The following is a 19,596-nucleotide window of genomic DNA, read 5'->3' as shown; positions in this document are numbered from 1 at the left end:
CCTGTGAACATGCTAAAATCATTGGACTAAAACCTTGGTGAAAACAATGGACAACTCACAAAACTTCAAAACTCTAATTACATTTGTTTGATCATTACGGAAAATAGATTGCAGATCCATCAGCAAATCAGCTGCCGCCCACTGGTTGGTAAATAAAATGCAGTGCAATAAAATTTAGTTCACAGTGATCTGTACGCCACAAGTGCCAGACATTGGTGCGTCCTCTCACTGGAGCAAGAAGCCATGCAGCAAGGGGCTGTGTCCTATGCAAAGATGAGTGATGAGAACCTCATCCCATCAACATGGCTGGAAGGAGGTATGCCACATCCAAGTTGTAGGCTTTACTACATGCAGCTTCTTGTCTGTCACTTCCAGCCACTCATCCTCCCATCGACGCAAGACACTGGAGCTCAACAGTGAGATGGTAGCATGCAGGGGGATGGCGCACTGGAATACCGGAGGATGAAGACATGCCTCATTGGCTGCTAGATTCACTCTTTCATTCGCCACAATTTCCACATGCCCTGGTACCCAGCAGAAAAACACCTCCAACCCCACTTGTAGTTGGAGTAGGGCATCCTGGACAGTCTGACCTTTATCTGCAGGGTACAAACGTGTCAGCAAGAGAAGGGCACTGAGAGAATCAGAAAAGACAAGAAATTTAACACTGGAAGAGAATCTTATCTGCTCCAGTGCCCGCAAGATCGCAAATAATTCTGCATCAAAGACAGTAAAGGCTCGAGGCAGTAGGACCTTGAGGACACAATCTGGGAAAATGACTGAGCAACCAACAAAACCCCGTTCCGACCCATACATAAAAAGAGCTACACAGCTGTGGTGCTCAGATAAAATGTCACAAAATGTCCCAATAAAAATGGAAGCAGGAGTGCAATGTCTCCTGTACCACACCAAATATAAAATCACTCTGGGCGTCTCCAGTAACCAGGGTGGCAAATGGTTCAAACCCTGGATTTAGGGTCGTACTTGCTCAACACCAACTGATTCCAGCACATGCTGCATGCAGATCCCAAATGGCTCTGTGACTCATGGACAGTTGGAGAAAAGAAGTTCCAGAGGTGGATGAACAACAGTATAGTGTGTGGGTGAAGTCTGAGCTGTGAGGAACTTATATGCCTGATGCATCATGAGGAGCTGCCGCCGAATAGTGAGTGGCAGTTCCCTGGCCTCAACACAGAGGCTGGGTATGGAACTGGTCCTATAAGCACCCATGGCCAGCTGAATCCCCTCATGGTGGACAGCATCAATGATCTACAAATAAGATGGCCTCTTCAAATCCATACCATGCAGAAGTAGTCCAGATGTGAACACACAAAAGCCCTATAAAACTGGAGGAGACGTGCCCTGTCCACTCCCAAGACCTGTGGCTAAGGCACTTTAAGATATTCAGTGCCTTCAGGGTTCTGGCTTTCACATCTCTCAGGTGTGGCAACTATGACAATTTCGAGCCAAAATACGATTAAAATGAAAACACACACACACACACACACACACACACACACACACACACACACACACGAGATAGAGAGAGAGAGAGAGAGATAGAGAGAGAGAGATAGAGAGAGAGAGAGAGAGAGAGAGAGAGAGAGAGAGAGAGATATCTGCAGAAAACTGAAAACCCGTCTCTGTGGCCCACTCCTCTAACCTCTGTTGCAACTGACGGTTCACTGTTGCTCCACTGGAGAAGGAACAGAAAACAGTAAAATCATCCACAAAGAAGGAGCACTCTACGGGACTTCTCACCATGGATGTGATACTGTCAACTATGGCAAAGAAGGTAACACTTGAAACGCTGCCCTGAGGGACGCCATTCTCCTGCTCAAAGAGATCTGACGGAGTCACCACCTCAGGTCCTAAATAACCGCTGACACAGGAAAGGCCATATGTTGTTTTGCAAGAATACAGTGTCTCCTAGTAGTATCTGACACCTTACTGACATCAAAGAATATACTAATACAGTGATGTTTCTGTAGGAAAGACTGCTTAACAGCTGCCTCTAACAGGGTCAGGTTGTCAACAGTGGACTGAAATCTCCGGAATCCACACCAAGAGTGGGTAAGGAGTTGCCTGGTCTCTAACAACCAGACCAGACAATGGCGAACCATTTGCTCCACGGTCTTTCCTGCACAGCATGTTTAGGCAATACTCCGATAACTACTGGGACATGTGCGGTCCTCTCCTGGTTTCAGGAGAGAAATGAAAAGTGCCCCTCCACGAGCTGGGAAAGTTACCTGTCTGTCATATAAGATTAAAACATTTTTAAGAATAATTTCCTTTGACGCTGCTGGCAAATGTCGAAACATGCAGTACAGGATTTTGTTGCGACCAGGTGCAGTATCACGAGTCTCAGACAGGGCCGATTCCAGCTCCCACAGGTAGAAAAGATAGTTGTAAGTCTCAGAATTGTGGGATCTGAAGGCCGATTCTCCCCTTTGTACAGATGCATGGTAACGATGAAACGCAGGATCCTGGCTGGCATTGGCAGTGGTTTGTGCAAACTTCTCTGCCTGCATCTGAGCTATGTCTCTGGGAGCTATTTGGTGACATTTTAACCGTTGAAGAGCTGCACGCCTGTCCCAGATGGCTGAATGCCACTCATGTGTCCACCAAGGTACAGGATGCCTCTTATGACGACCTGAGGACTTTGGGATGGACAAGTCAGTAGCATGATGCATCACTTGCATGATGTGGTCCACCCACCCATGGACGCTGTTGTGGTGTCCAAACACAGCCAATTGTCTGAACAGCATTCACGTTAGTCCTGCTGACCATCCATGTTGGTGACTTCACTTCAGGTAGTGCCCCATTCAATAGATGAATGAGGAGTGGGAAATGGTCACTGGAATGAATACTGTCAATGACCTCCCTCTGAACAGAATCTATGAGGGCGGGAGAGCAGAAAAAGAGGTCAATGGCCGAGAATGACCCAGTAGCAGAGCAGAAATGAATGCGAGTAACTGTGTTGAGGATTCACAGCTCGTGAGACATCATGAGACTCCCCAAATCCTGACCCCGACGGCAAGAAGAGGTCGAGTCCCACAAGACACGATGGGCACTGAAGTCCCCAAATAAGAGAAATGGTCCCGGGAGTGAGAGCCTCAGAGTCTTTGCATCTGGTGGACGTAGATACAGTGAGCAAGCAGTGATCCTCTGATACCCATGAATTTAGACAGCAACTGCTTGCATGTCAGTAGCCAGGGGGAGGTCAGAGGAGTGATGCACGTTGTTGACAAACACAACAACCCGTCTCTTGGGTCTCTTCCCAGTCAGGTCATCCTCTCCGTGAAGGGCATAGCCCCATATCACAGGATTGTCAGCGGCTTTAAAATGTGTTTCTTATAAACACAGGCATAGGCACAGGGGGTGTTCCTACACTAGCAGTTTCAGTTTCTCTGCATGTATCCTGAACCCATTACCACTCTACTGTAATATAAGAGCTATCTATCATGAGGGTTGCTTCTTTCACCCTGTCTTTCTGCTGAGGAGGAGAGCCCGTAAAGGGTGGGGGCTCTGTCTTGGGGAGGATAATTGCCCCCATCCGACATCAAGCTCCATTAGCTCTACCAGAGTGTCAAGAGAGATGTCAGATAGTATAACATTGACATTGTCAGACTGTTTGCTACCCAACTCCATCGGTGGGGGACACTTGGCCTTTGACTTTTTGCCCTGGGTAGGCTTTGGAGCCACAACAGGGGCAGCGGTAGTGGCAGCACTGGACGGCGGACCAGACTGAACCTTAGGGGGAGCAGGGAGCCCTGCAACATTAGCAACCACAGACTCGTCCGATGTTTTGGGAGGAAGTGTAGCCTGTAAAGAAACTGTAGCAGCACAATTACACTGACAAACACAGGTACTTGTGCTAACACTAGCTACCTCTGTGTAGCAGCATCAGTTTTCTGTATTGGCTGTTTAACAACTGACGCAAAGCAGGTAGTGAATGTTGGGGGGGCTGCATGGCCTTATAAATTTCCTTGGCCTCACCATAGGGGATCTGTTGTGTGATTTTTATCTCCCGTGTCTTCCGTTCTTCAAGGAAGACGCAGCAGTCCCTATTCTAAACAGGATGAGCCCCAGAGCAATACACACACTTTGGAGGAGATGAACATCTGACTACTCCATGGGCAGACTTGCTTCTCCCTTACGTCCAAGTGCAGTGTGCCCAAACTGATGGCATTTAAAACAGCGGATGGGACTGGGGACATAGGGCCACATGGTTATGTGAAGAAAACTTACCTTAATATGCTCCGGGAGTTTTGTGCTATTAAAAGTGAGGCTTAACAAGTTGGATTTAATCATATTGCCTTCCACCTTTTTCTTAACATTCTGCACATCTACAATGCCTTCTTGGGCCCATTCAACTTTCAGGTCTTCTTTGGGGATGCCTACCACATCTGTGCAGGTCACAACACCTTTACTGTAATTTAATGTGGGATGGTATATTCCCCAAGGGTTTTGGCTTCTGCAGGTTTGTTACTTGTTGGGATTTACTCAATAAAAACATACTCTGGCCAGCAGCATGCATTCTGTTACAAACCCACTTAAATTCTTTAATGTCCGTGTGTCTGGAGGACTGGGTACATGAGCCCTCTCATTTGATTGGGTGTTAGTACCTACGAGTGGCCCACCCATTCCGCTGGGCGGTGGAAGAGAAGACTACAAAGGATCCATCTTGGTTCCATGAGCAGCTAAGGAAATAAAAGTCCACCCAGACAGAGCCCTACATGCCTAGGCAAGCCTTGTAAAAATGAGGTGCAGCAGGTTCCCCAGAGGTTGCCTGCTAACTGTTCCACCTCAACAGCCATGCATCTCATCAGCACACAGCACACTTTGAGATTGAGGTTTTTTTTTTTTTTTACAGAGGTTTTCTCCATCCTCATGATCAATGCGGTCATGCCAAGATCCCTGTTCTCTATGACACAAAATGTTCCACCACTGCCGTGCCTTACAGTGGTCACTGAAGCATGCTCAGAGCTTATGGTGACAAGGGTCTGGTGGTGCTTACCAGTCCCCAGCTCAGGAACCCTGGGATCACTAAGCCTGTACCCAGCAAATGAATGATAAGCTCGAGAGTGACGGGGTGGGAGATTTATTTTTACTTCTCACTCCGTCGTCCTGTTATCTCTCAACTGAAGCACTTACTAACGTACTATTTTTGGCCTACTACTCTCTCTGACACAATCTCCGCACCCCTTTTCTCATATTTGTCTCCCCTCATCCTCACAAGATGTACGTCCTTCTCAACCTGAGGCATGAGTGATCTTCTCCTCCTTTCCAACTGTCACCAATTACTGCCATTCTTCCCCCCCACCCCCTTTTTCTTCCCTGAGGAACGCAGTAACATTCTGAAGGCTAGGTAGTTTTTTCCTTCGTGTACTTTATGAACTCCATCACCTTCATCAGTACAATAACTGAGGTGCTAAAATAAAGCACAGTATGACTCAGCATAACTCGTCAGTTGGTATCAATAGGCACCTATGATGATCGTATGACAAATTTCAGCTGTTTGACCATTTAGTATCAACAGTTTAACCATATCAAATTTACTTTCTAGAAGTCCAGGTAGACAATTTAGAATATCATAAGTAATGCAATACATGCAATGAGACAGTAGTGAAGACCATACAATGAGTTGCATGTAGTCAGTTAAAGAAATCACACAAAATTTATTCAGATTATTTCAGAAAAGTGGGGGAGGACAGATAATTTTAGTTCTAAGAGCAAGGATTGCGAAACAGATTTAAATGTGTGAAGTCACAATCAATCATTTTGGACTTGAGTAACAATTAAAATAAGTCCCATGAAATCAGGCCATAATGGATGGAGTCAATATTTATCATTATCTAGTAGTTAAAGTTATCTACTTAAGCCCTTCTCAAGTGAGACGTAAATGGAACACGGACACCTACATGGTTAACAGAAAAAATACATTGCATGACAGAAAAAGTTAAGCACCCAGACTACACAGTCAGGTGTTAATGTAACTTTCTATATTTACATACCATGGGCAGTTAGGAAATGACTTGGAATTTCAGTTCTCTGTAACAAGTAGAGCTGCAACCAGTGTACACAGGTGTTATTCATGTTTGGTGGTGTTAAGTGACACAGTTTGGTATATACGAGGGTCACTCCAAAAGAAATGCACACAATTTTTTTTTTTTTTTTTTTTTTTTTTAAATCCATCTTTCATTCTACATGTTCGAAAGTTTTACAGTGTGTGCATACACCCTTTAGGAACAATATTTTCATTTCTCCACATAATTTCCCTCTATCTCAACCGCCTTATGCCATCTTGGAACCAGCGCCTGTATACCCACACGGTAAAATTCTGGACCAACCTGTTGGAGCCACTGTTTGGCAGCCTGCACAAGGGAGTCATCATCTTCAAACCTTGTTCCATGAAGAGAGTCTTTCAGTTTCCCAAAGAGATGATAATCACATGGAGCCAGGTCAGGACTGTAAGGCGGGTGTTTCAGTGTTGTCCATTCGAGTTTTGTGATCGCTTCCATGGTTTTTTGACAGACATATGGTCGTACATTGTCGTGCAGCAACAAAACATCCTGCTTTTGCCAATGTGGTCAAACACGACTCAGTCGAGATTGAAGTTTCTTCAGTGTCATCACATATGCATCAGAATTTACGATGGTTCCACCTGGAATGATGTCCACAGGCAAGAGTCCTTCGGAATCGAAAAACGCCATAGCCATAACTTTTCCAGCAGAAGGTGTGGTTTTGAATCTTTCTCTTGGGTGAATTTGCATGCCACCACTCCATTGATTGCCTCTTCATCTCTAGTGAAAAATGATGGAGCCATGTTTCATCACCTGTCACGATTCTTCCAAGAAATTCACTCCACCATTCTCGTACTGTTCCAAAAGTTCACTACATACCGTTTTCTTTGTTTCTTTGTGAGCCACTGTCAACATCCTGGGAACCCATCTGGCACAAACCTTTTTTAACGCCAACACTTTCAGTATTCTGCAAACACTTCCTTCCCCTATCCCAACATAGCATGACAATTCGTTCACTGTGATGTGATCTGTCTGCCAGCAATCACCAATTCGTTAACACTCTGCACATTGTCTGAAGTGTGTGCAGTACGAGGCCTGCCGCTGTGAGGACAATCCTCAATATTGCCGTGCCCGCTTTCATCACTTAACCTGCTTGCCCACCGACTAACTGTACTGCGATCAACAGCAGCATCTCCAAACACCTTTTTCAACCTCTTGTGGACGTTTCCCACTGTCTTGTTTTCACAGCACAGGGATTCTATGGCAGCACGTTGCTTCTGACAAACGTCAAGTGTAGCAGCCATCTTGAAGACATGCTGTGATGGCGCCTCTCACGGGAACAGGTTGAACTAAGTTTGAAAACAAGCGGGAAGGACGTATCTACACACTGTAAAGCTTACACACATGCAGAATGAAAACTGTATTTTTACAAAAATAGTGTGCATTTCTTTTGGAGTGACCCTCATATAATGGGCATGAACAGTGCCATATGACTGGTCACTGTGAAGGGCACAGAGATACCATGTATTTGGATGAGACAGCACTATCAGCACCCAACAAGGTTTGAAAAAATCCCTTCTTATGTGTCTTCATTTGGGCAGCTGGTTTAATTGTGTAATATCCATATTTGTGGAGCATTCAGATGTTACTGGCCTGATGTGGGTATGTGAGGGCAGGCAAACTTTTTGGCCAATCATGTCCGATTGCCACAAGGGAGGACTGCTTTATTTTGCACCAAGCATATCATAACCCTTCACATCTGCACCTGGCATCACAGAAGAAGTAATGGACTCCCTGGAAGCATCATCCCTCACCACTGGTTGGAGACTAGCAGCGGCTGGACTACTGAGTTACCATCCCACATACAGGTTGCCATTAGCGCAACAACACAAAAGGCTGCATCTGAAGTGGTGGTGTGACTGAAGAGCACGGACTGCTGTTGAATGGCCTAAGAACGTGTTCAGTGTTGAATCACAGTTCAGCACTACCCCAGATGACCATTTGTGAGTATGGCAGCAACCTGGGGAGATGTCCCATTCTTCCAGTGTTTTGGAGAGGCATTGTGGTGTTACTGTTGGTGTCATGGTGTGAGGGGGGCATTGGATGTGACTTCAAGTCATGGCTGGTTGTTACTGAAGAACTTGATGTTACAAAAGTATGTCACAGACATCCTGCATCCTCGTGTGACAGTATTGTGGGAAAATTCTTCAATAGGACAGTGCTTGCACACACATGGCACATATCTCTGGTAACTGTGTTACATTGAAGTACTCCTGTAGCCAGCAAGACTCTCAGATTTGCTCTCAATATAAAACGCGTGGGACCAGCTCAGATGTCAACTCCGTTCCGGTGCCAGTATCCACAATATCAAGAACCTGTTAGAACAGTTGTGCACCAGCTTGCCTCAGGAGAATATACACTCACATTATGACACCCTCCCAAACCAAATCGGTGGATGCACCCAGGCTAGAGAAGGGTTCAATGTTCTGTTGATAAATGGGCTCATATTGCCAACCCCTTTGTAAATCTGACTAAAGTTTGTAATAACTGCAATAACATCAAGTACCATCTCAAGCTGTGAGGCTTCATTTCATTTTTTCTCTCTTTCTGGGTGCTTCACTTTTTGATTACAAGCGAGTAATCTGTATGGCTCTGATGGTAGAATAGCTCGTGTTACCTTATGTGCTGTAGTAAGAAGTATATTCCACAATTACATGTTCCAACAAACAATCATTACTCATTCTCACAGAGCATTTTTAGTTATACGTGACAATATGGAACACAGAATAATGGTGTATCAGAACTGACAGAAAAAGTTCATTCCACAAATTAATTGCTTGGCTATTCAGAGATGATACCATTAATTCTACACAGTGGAAAGACAGACAGACAAGATCAACCTCATTTGCACTAGCAATAGCAAGATTGAAAGGAAATGAATTTCAGAAAGTTGTAGTACATAGCCAGGCTAGCCTACTGCAGATCTGAGATGGCACCAAAATGCTCTTTTATTTATGATAAGGGAGAAGGAGCTTTAAGAGCTCTCTGAGAACATCAACAATACTTTTGTTTACTTGTTCTCTCCATTTCTAACCATAATTGTATCACCAGTTCATCAGCTCTATTTTATGCAAGACATAATCAGGATTGATAAATCAGCAGAAATGATGATCAATGAATCCTATCCTATGTGGGTTAAATCTGAGAACATCAAAGCTTGTCAGCACAACTGTTTCAAGAATCACCAGCGTATCACTTCACCGGTATTCAACATGTTGACACTACTCAGGTGACTGTTGCATCACCAAGAATCAGCTTACACAGAGGCATTTGATTTACTATTGCCTAAAACAAGTTGCAGTCTGAAATTGGGATCAGTTCAGAGGAGGTGAAGATATTAATTCTTATGGCTAGAGTTACCTAGAACATTCTCTGAGAAATTAAAAATTTGGGACCAATTGCAAATACATTGATTACAGACACTTACACCATCACATAACAATAATTAAACAGTCATAAATGTACATCTTATTTCCCCTCACACAGTTCATTCTTTGAGAGAAGGTGATGGGAACTTATCCTTAACGAAGATTACATGGTGCCCACAATATACCCTTGCGGGGACATAGAGATAACAGATTATTGCTTGGTGAAGGCAGTCAGGAGAAAGGAAGTGGATTGCTGGAATTTACTTCAGAGTGACACTTTAGTGCTTTACAGAAATTTTATTTTATGATTTTACCAATGTTGAAAAAGACCATAAAAGCAGCATTTGGAGATTAATTGTGAATCTTGTTAAGATTTGCTGCTTGTGCTTGTATTCTGAGAGGTTTCCCAGTATTCTTGCAAAAGTGAATAATGTGAACAAAAAAGTAAGACAAATCAGACATCTGTTACAGAAAAAAAACACACCAAAACAAAATGACTTTAAAGAATTGGTATAAAAAATTTGAAAGGAATCTCAGAATGGTAACTATTTAGCTTTTGGTTGGTTGTTGTGGACAGTTACCCATTCCAACAAATGGCTCGAGTTCAAAGTCCAGGAAAAAAATTATAAGGTGATTGGTGACACGAGTCATTATGAAAAGAGGGGCAAGTTCTCGGCCAGCACATGGGCTGTCTGTCCTTTAGTAAAGAGGACTCACTCATGCAAAATGTGTCTTAGTGATATTCTTCAACCACAACATTTGTTCTTGTTGTGAAGTGCAAATATTTACATATATATTTTTTGTGGTGTTTGCATATGTATTGTTCTGCGTGTCTTGCACTATAATCATCTTTTCGAGGTTATCATGTATTGTGCCTCCTTAATTGTGTAGAAAACCCCACACATGCAAACTATCACCCATATTATCTGTTTGTGAAACATCACAAAAAATATTTACATAAATATGTGCACTTGACAACGAGAATAAATATTTGGAACATGTGCTGGCAAGCATGAAAAAACATGTAATACATGCACAAACAATGTTGACACTCGGCGGGGTGTCTGATGGGAGTGATTGTATATGGAAAATGCCTTTGTGGTTGCCCCCAGAAGCCACTGCACCAAGTGTCAACTTAGTTTGTGGATAAAGTAACTGGTGCTGTGTTTAAACCATAAACATTTGCCGCAACGTGAGCAACTGTGTCAACTAGCACTAAAAGTGGCCAACAATGAAACACATTAAAAATGGTTCAAATAATGCAAATTACGACAATCACAACAATCCCAAAGATGCACATGTGCAGTAGAGACAGTTTGGAAATGGTAGTGATTGGTCATGATACCTTTATTTGAACGAACTTAGTTACTCTCATCAGCCACCACATCTAACATCGCTTGGCAGAGGCAGGAGACAAAGATGAAATGTTCAGACGTTTCCCCATTTACCACTTCAGACGTGCTGAGTAGATGCCCTGGTGCCGAGAAACTTAACCATATAACATTTGTAACCACTACCTGATGGCTAGCACCATGACATTGTAATGTAACATCTGTCACACCAATTCTTTCCATGTGCCATTGGCAAATGGGGAAGGGAAGGGGGGGGGGCCTCAGTGGTACCAGAAGTACCCTCTGCCACACATACCTCCAGGTGGTTTGGAGGGGGGGGGGGGTACTGATGTAGATGTAGTTGTAGATGTTCTCTCAAGAGTTTAAACAATAACACAGACACCAAAATACTTATAATGAAGATACAACACAAACTCTTGTACTCTGCACATCCAGCATTACCATCAGTTCCAAGACGCAACTGCCATGTTTGTCAAGTTTCTTGAGCGAGTGGATAGATTATTAGCTAGCCATCATCTGAACAAGCCAATGTGGAGAGAAATTTTCAAATTTGAGCACAGCAAGGTCAGCAGTCATGAGGTGGCCTCGATACACAATTGGGCATACATCAAGATCAGACTGTTAGAAGATGAAGTGAAGGAGGCAATGACTTCAAAAACAGGAATCGACATCAAGATTATACAGCTTTAAAATAAATCTTGTCTCAGTTGTATGTTAACAGAAGACTTCAATTAGTAATGTCCCACAGTTAACTAATGACTCCTTTAGTAATGTTACATCTAACACATCAGAGGTAGGAGACAATACTGTTGGCAACACCACAGTGCACAGAGATAATGTAATAGGACAGCACTGCATGGAGAGGGCTGCACCAAATGCAAGCCTGACAAACTTAAAAGTTTTGAATAGTGAGCAGAGCAAGCAGAAAAGCCAAAGGGATCTGATAGACAACAAAACAAGCATGGAAAGTTGCAACAACAGCAATAACTTTAAGTGTGTAATACCATAGAGACCTGGAGATGACAAAGAGCATTCAGCAGTAATTAAGAACATTGAATGCGGCCCGATGATGAAGTATTATTAAAAATTCTTTGTTAAGTCATACTACGTCCCTTTGTTGAAGAAAGGTTCCACAAAAAAGGGAATAAAGCATCTGTTAGATTGGGGCATCATTGAAAAGGTAACCTTTGGGTACCTTCTTCAGAAACATAGCAGAATCACTAAAAACGTTTGATCAGGGCAGGTTTCTGACTCCAGGAAACTAATGAGCAATAATATTTACACTGACAAACATAAAACATAGCTGAGAAAATGAATGGAGCCACTAATAGTAGCCACTATAAGTAAAGTGCAAATGATTGTATTTAATTAAAGATTCAGTCAGTTTTAGGCAAGAGATGGGCATAAGAACTTAGCTACTATGAGCACCAGTGATAAGTAATGCACTGTGCATTTACAGCCTGTGGTAGAGGTAGTATGAAAAGTAATAACCTAGATTGCTCCATAACTGCTTGGCCAAGTTCAAGAAAATTTTAAGGTTTCATATATGATGTAAATACCAGAGAAACAACAAATAATTATGTCATACTGTAAGGCTTCTTGTGACAAAATATAATTAATTTTATAGCTGTATAAGAGGATCAAATTTATTTTGTACATTTGTATATAAAAGCAGTAAAAAAAGGAAGCGCTAAGCATGTGTAGTGTGGCAGTATTTATATACAGATGAAAACAAATATTATTATGATTATGTTAATCTGCATTCAATGGAACTGAACAGCTCCTGCATTATTAAGGTAAGAAATCAAAAAGTCTTCAGAGCTTTTGTGGACAGATTCTACTAATTTATGTTAAATGAGAATTATGAAGTACATATGTCAATCCCAGAAATTTGAAGAGGAACAAGTTCTTGTCAATTATACCAGGAGAAAATGTTTTAAGAGTAAAGGAGGCCACTCACTGAAAAACGCTCACACATGCGCTTGCCCTTACTCTGTAAGCTAGTAAGTTTTCTGCTTTTTTTGTGTGTGTCTGTTGGTGACTCATGCTTCCACTTGTTGGTAAGTAGTCTCACTTGCTTCTAAAGTATTTACATTCAACCAAAACTTTCCCACTATACAACAACAGGGGAAAAAGTTGTTAGTCTATTCCCTGTACTTCCTGCCAGCAGCTTGGAGATAAAACATGAGCAATGTGCAGCTTAGGCTAGTCTCAACCCTACTCTTATCAACAGTGGTGCCACTTGCTGTCCAGGTCACTGCCATCACAAACACCTGCAACTAACCCACAACTGAAACCACTTTCACTGTCCCTGGAGAGCTATCATCATTTGTGAAAAATCCTGCAGACTTCTCACAATTTTCAATGTATGTTTCAGAAGAATATTAAGTATTCTTTATTCCACAGTACAGAAAATGATTTAACTTTAAATTGTGTAATATAAGACAAAATTATTAAGAATTAATATAAGTTGTTGTTACATTTCAGATTCTGATAGTCTTGTGTAAAATGTTGTTTATTTTAAAAATATTATGGCTTCTTTAATATGTTTCACGGAAAGGGGCTTCAAAGTGGCTGTGTGAGGAGTCCCAGTGTTCTCAAAGTGCTCTTCTGTAAACAATGATTTGTTTAATTTATAATCTCATAACATTTGTTTAATACTGTGTACTGAGTGATAATACATACTGAGATGCAAAAGTCATGGGATATCTCCTATTGTCACGTTGAACCACCACCTACCTGGAATAGCGCAGCAATGTGCCATGGCATGGCCTCAAGTTGTTGGAAGTCCCCTGCAGAAGTAATGAGCCATGCTGCCTCTACAGCCATCCATAATTGCGAAAGTGTTGCTGGTGCAGGATTTTGTGCATGAACTGACCTCTTCATTATGTACCATAAATGTTCGATGGGACACATGTCAGGTGATCTGGGTGGCCAAATCATTTGTTCAAACTGTCCAGAATGTTCTTCAAACCAATCACAAGCAGTTGTGGCCCAATGACATGGTGCACTGTCACCCATAAGAATTCAACATTGTTTGGGAACATGAAGTTCATGAATGGCTGCAAATAGTCTGCAAGTAGCCAGACATAACCATCTCCAGTCAACGATCAGTTCAGTTGGAACAGAGGATGCAGTCCATTGCATGTAAACACAGCCCACACCATTATGGTGCCACCAGCAATTTGCACAGTGCCTCGTTGGCAACTTCGGTCCATGGCTTTGTGTGGTCTGCGCCACACTTTAACACTACCATCAGCTGTTACCAACTGAAATCAGGAATCATCATCATCAGACCAGGCCACTGTTTTCCAGTCTTCTTCGGTCCAACCGATATGGTAATGAGCCCAGGAGATGCGCGGCAGACAATGTTGTGCTGTTACCAACATCACTCGCATCAGTCGTCTGATGGCACAGCTCATTAATGCCACATTTTGTCACACTGTTCTAATGGATATGTTCATTTATGTCCCACATGGTTATTTCATACAGTGCTGCTTGTCTATTAGCACTGACAACCCTCTGCAAATGCCGCTTCTCTCAGTCGTTAAGTGAAGGCTGTTGGCCACTGTGTTGTCCATGATGAGAAGTAATGTCTGAAGTTTGGTATTCTCAGCACACTCTTGACACTGCGGATCTCGGAATATTGAATTCCCTCAGTTTCTGAAATGGATTGTCCCATGTGTCTAGCTCCAACTACCATTCTGCATTCAAAGTCTGTGAATACCCATCACGCAGCCATAATCATAATCATGTTGAAAACATTTTTACATCAATCAGCTAAGATAAATGACAGCTCTGCCAATGCACTGCCTTTTTATACCTCATGTATGCGATACTACCACCATCTGCATTTGCGTATATTGCTTTCCCATTACTTTTGTCACCTCAGTGTAAGTTCAGTTCATGTTCATAAACTTAACTGCAGTGAAATTCAGTTATTGTGCCAGAGAAAGGAGTGTGGAAGTTATATGGTTTGGTTATTCATTTAAATGTCGCAAGTACTGTAGAAATGTGAGGCAACATTTCTTGCCATTTGGCACAATTTAGGGCAGTTTGGGGAGAGACAGAAATATGATACAGCATCATACAGAACAGCCTTGCAGAGGAATACAAGGGACGTTTGAAAAGTCCGTGCAAAAATAAAAACTACTTACATGTTTGGGGTGAACCTTTTGTATTTTTTGACATAGTCTCCTTTTAGACTTATACACTTTGTCCAATGCTGTTCTAATTTGTTGATTCCTTCTGAATAATAGCAACTGTCCAAGTCGGCAAAATAGCTGTTAGTTGCTGCAATCACCTCCTCATTTGAATAAAATCTTTGTCCCACCAGCCATTTCTTCAAATTGGGGAACAAATAGTAGTCCAAGGGAGGCAAGTCTGGAGATAGGGGAGAATGTGAAACGAGTTGGAATCCTATTTCCAATAATTTTGCGACTACAACTGCTGAGGTGTGTGCTGGTGCATTGTCGTGATGGAAAAGGGACTTTTTTGCGGTCCAATCTCCGGCGTTTTTCTTGCAGCTCTGTTTTCAAAAAGTCCAATAACCATGAATAATATGCACCTGTAATAGTTTTACCCTTTTCCAGATAGTCGATGAGGATTATCCCTTGCGAATCCCAAAAGACAGTCGCCATAACCTTTCCGGCCAAAGGCAGATTCTCCCTTGGTAACCCATTGTTTAGATTGTTGTTTGGTCTCAGGAGTATAGTAATGTATCCATGTTTCATCCACAGTGACGAAACGACACTAAGTCCTGTAGATTCTTCCTGAACAGCTGCAAACCATCCTTGCAACACTTCACACGATTCCATTTTTGGTCAAGTGTGAGCAATCGCGGAACCCATCTTGCGGATAGCTTTCTCATGTCCAAATGTTTATGTAAAATATTATGTACCTGTTCACTCAAGATGCCCACAGTACTAGCAATCTCACACACATTAACTCTTCTGTCATCCATCACCATATCATGGATTTTATCAATGATTTCTGGAGTCTTAACCTCCACAGGGCGTCCAGAACGTTCAGCATCACTTGTGCCCATATGGCCAGTCTGAAAATTTTGAAACTACTTATAAACTGTTCTAATCAAAGGTGCAGAGTCACTGTAATGTTTAACAAGCTTCTCTTTAGTCTCCTGAGGCATTTTGCCTTTCATAAAGTAATGTTTAGTCACTACACGAAATTTTTTCATCCTGTTTTTGACAATCACTCGAGTTCCTTGATTCACACGAATGCCAAACACAAAGAAATAGACCAATATGGCTGAAACTTTGTGTGTATTCTTTCCAAAGATGCTACTAACTAAACATGACCTCAATACGTGCTGGTGCTGCCATCTCTCGGACTTTGCATGAACTTTTCAAATGCCCCTCGTACTTTCGCTGATGTGAAGGCTGTGCATAGAAAATGCAAGGCAACACCTACCTTGGAAGGATGAACTCTATCAGGCCCTCAGCTGTCATCTGTTCGCATCTCTGGAGTGGTAAATTATATATTTAGCTTTTCCTTGTTTCCCTAGTAGTATATTTCTTGAATTTCATGCGTTTTTCTATTTAAGAGGTTTGATCTTGCCTTTTCAACTATAAGTTTAATTTCAGGCAGTCTGTAGCACAATTTTCAACTCTCCTGAACAGTCAGCTACACAGCTCAGTAAGGAATCAGCATCCACTGGTAACATGTTAGGAGGATGGGAAGTTGCACATCTAGGTTTGTGTCTGCTCTGAGTTTACTTCTTCAGTTAGTCTTGCTAGGATGGGTAGGATGTGTTTACGGTGTGTGCGGACGCAGGAGGAGCTGGCTGGAGTTTGCGAACAGCTGAATGCACATTTGGCTATGGTCAGATGCCTTCAGACTGCTGACTTGACATGTAGCAGTGGCAGAGAATCTGGTATGTTACATGGGACACGCCAGGTGTCACTTGGTTTGTCCATGGGTTACATTGCCAAGAAGCCTCCTAACATACCCGATGTGGTGAATCCACCCTCACAGCAGGATGGGTGGTGGGTGGTAATGCTTTCATGTCACCCAAGATGGAGGCAGCTGTCCATCTGACCTCACCAATTCACCTTGTTAGTGAACATGTGGCTGTTCCTTCAGCAGGGCCCAAGCAAGCACATGTCAGCAGGGGTTTGCTAGTTATCGGCAGATCCACTGATAGGCACATTATGGAGCCCATGAGGAAGATAGCATTCAGGGCTGGAAAGGAAGCCAGTATACACTCTGTAGGTCTGCTGAGGGGACCACATCTGAGATGTGGAGGCAGCCTTACCTGCAGCTATCCAAGTGTGCTGGGTGCAGTCATCTGCAAGTTATGGCTCACATTGGCAAAATAATGTCTGTCGCATGGGTTCTGAGGCCATCCTCAGTTCATACAGGCTGCTGGCCTTGCACACATGGTGCAGGCACAGCTCTCAATTTGCTGCATTGCTCCCAGAGGCGATAGGGGTACCAAAGGCTTCATCGACTCTGTCATGGTCTTGGTTGCAGAGGTCTGGACCTGTGTTACCCTTGACAGATTTTTTGGTTTGGTTTGGAGATTAAAGGGGCTAAACTGTGTGGTTATCAATCTCTTTTTTCCTTAGTCACACAGGTCTCAGATTAAGACCATACCCCAAAGGAATCCTATCGCTTTAAGTCTGGTGAAGGAACAAACTGAGTAAAGCTGTATGTGTAATCACACTGAAGAAGAAAACTAAAGTATCAAGCCAAAGATTGAAATCATTAATGAGAAGGAAAATGGTGTTAAAAGCAATACAGCACATGGCCTTCGCTCGCTTGATCACAAGAATAAAAAATGATGAACCAGTCATTTAGCAGCACCATAAAATTCCCAGCCTAAAAACCCAAGATAAGAGAAACACAGATGGTGAAAAGACTAACACCAACTCAAAAAGACAGTACCAGAGTGGGCGAGGAAGAGTTATAATGCAGGTAGGGTGAAGGCCTGGGAGAGAAGGCCACTTGCCCACCCTTAGATTGAGTGATAAAAACACCCCTCTCAAAATGGTTCAAATGGCTCTGAGCACTATGGGACTCAACATCTGAGGTCATCAGTCCCCTAGAAATTAGAACTACTTAAACCTAACTAACCTAAGGACATCACACACATTCATGCCCAAGGCAGGATTCGAACCTGGGGCTGTAGTGGTCGCGCGGTTCCAGACTGAAGCACCTAGAGCCGCTCGGCCACACCGGCCGGCTCACCCCTCTCAAACAAAACTTAAAACTAGACCAGCCATTGAGGCATTGTCACCTAAAACCATAGGTAGCGCATCAGGAAGGTTAATAGTCCATCTCAGGGTGGCTAAATTTGGATGTCCAACAAAATGTGGACCACCACACATTCATCACCTCCTTTACCAAATGTAACTTGTTTGGCAAAGTCAGAGAGTGCCATTCCATATTCCAGAGCCCAAAACTTTTCAGCATAATACCAATCTAAGATCGTGTTACAGTATGCCAACCTCCGGACACTGTTTACAAGTAGCCTCTTCGGCTAGCCTGTCGGCAAGTCCTATTTCCCGGGATTCCAACATGTCCCAGGGTCCACATGAAGACCACTGACTGCACCCATTGTTCAACGATGTAAACAGACTCTTGGATGGCCATTACCAATGGATGGTGAGGCTACCACTTGTAGAGAGCTTGTGAGGTGCTCAAAGATTCGCTACAAAAGAGGAAGGACTCTCCAGCACAGAAGCGGATTTGCTCAAGAGTGCAAGAGATGGCTACCAGCTCTGCAGTGAAAACACTGTAGCCATCTGGCAAGGACTGTTGAGCAGCATGTCCTGCATGAGCATGAGAAAACTGAACATGACCATCATCCAACGAGCCATTAGTGTAAACTACCTCTGAATCCTGGGAAGTGTCAATAAGAGAGAGAAACGGATGGCAGAGGGCTACAGGGTGAACTGAGTCTTTTGGGACCTGTGAGAGGTCTAGGCAAAGCTGTGCTCAAGGTATACACCATGAAAGTGTACGTGAGTGGACCTGGAGGAGATGTGGTAGAGGGAAAGTCTCGAGTTCAGTGAGAAGGGAACGGACACAGACGGCAATTGTAATCCTCGACCTGGGCCACTGCTGCAGGAGATGGATCGCTGTGTCAGGGAAAAGGAGATGGCAATTTGGATGTTTAGATGAGCTACAAATATGTGCAGCCTAACTGGTGAGCAGTTGTTGTCACCTGATCCGCAATTGACGAACCCACGAGTAGGCTGTTTACTGGGCTCATACAGAAAGCTCCCATAACAAGTCAAACTCCACAGTGGTAAATAGGTCCAGCATCCCCAATGCAGAGCCATATGCCAGGCTCCCATACTCGTGAAAGGATTGTACAAGGACCTTTTACACCTGCAACAGTGTAGGGTGACCTGCACCCCAGTTGGTATGACTCAGGCATCTAAGAATGATAGGTGCTGCCAGCAGTTTTGCTTAAGCTGATGAATATGGGGAAGCCAATTTAAGCAGACATCAAAAACCTGTCCTAAAAAGTGATAAGAGAGTACTTCATTAAGCAGATGGCCATCATGATGAAGTTGTGGTTGTAGGTGGACTGTAAGACAGAAACAGTTGGTGGCTGAAAACTGAAAGCCGTGGGTGAGGGGCCACGACTGCACCTTTTGGATGGCTCCCTGCAGTCAATATTCAGCCACATCAATAGCAGATGAGCAAAAACTGTGGAATGCTTCATGATTTTGTGCGTGATCTTTGCGCAGGGCCATGCTAATCTTTTCTGTGTCGTTCCTGTTGTAGTATATGTACCACCGAAGCAAGTACCCTTGATAG

At 43.2% G+C, this 19,596-nt stretch overlaps 1 protein-coding gene and 1 non-coding gene across 2 annotated transcripts in view; both read right to left on the bottom strand.

The window, feature by feature from the left end:
• Positions 1-19,596, bottom strand: part of LOC126183646 (polyamine-transporting ATPase 13A3-like) — a 265,104-nt gene that overhangs the window by 126,372 nt on the left and 119,136 nt on the right. The window lies entirely within an intron of this gene.
• Positions 19,482-19,587, bottom strand: LOC126186576 (U6 spliceosomal RNA). Its single transcript, XR_007537647.1, has one exon. It is a non-coding gene; the product is annotated as a U6 spliceosomal RNA (small nuclear RNA).

Source organism: Schistocerca cancellata, chromosome 4 (genome assembly GCF_023864275.1).
Source record: "Schistocerca cancellata isolate TAMUIC-IGC-003103 chromosome 4, iqSchCanc2.1, whole genome shotgun sequence".
Classification (NCBI taxonomy): domain Eukaryota; kingdom Metazoa; phylum Arthropoda; class Insecta; order Orthoptera; family Acrididae; genus Schistocerca; species Schistocerca cancellata.
Note: the sequence above shows the minus strand (reverse complement) of the source record. Positions and strands in the feature narration are given on the sequence as shown.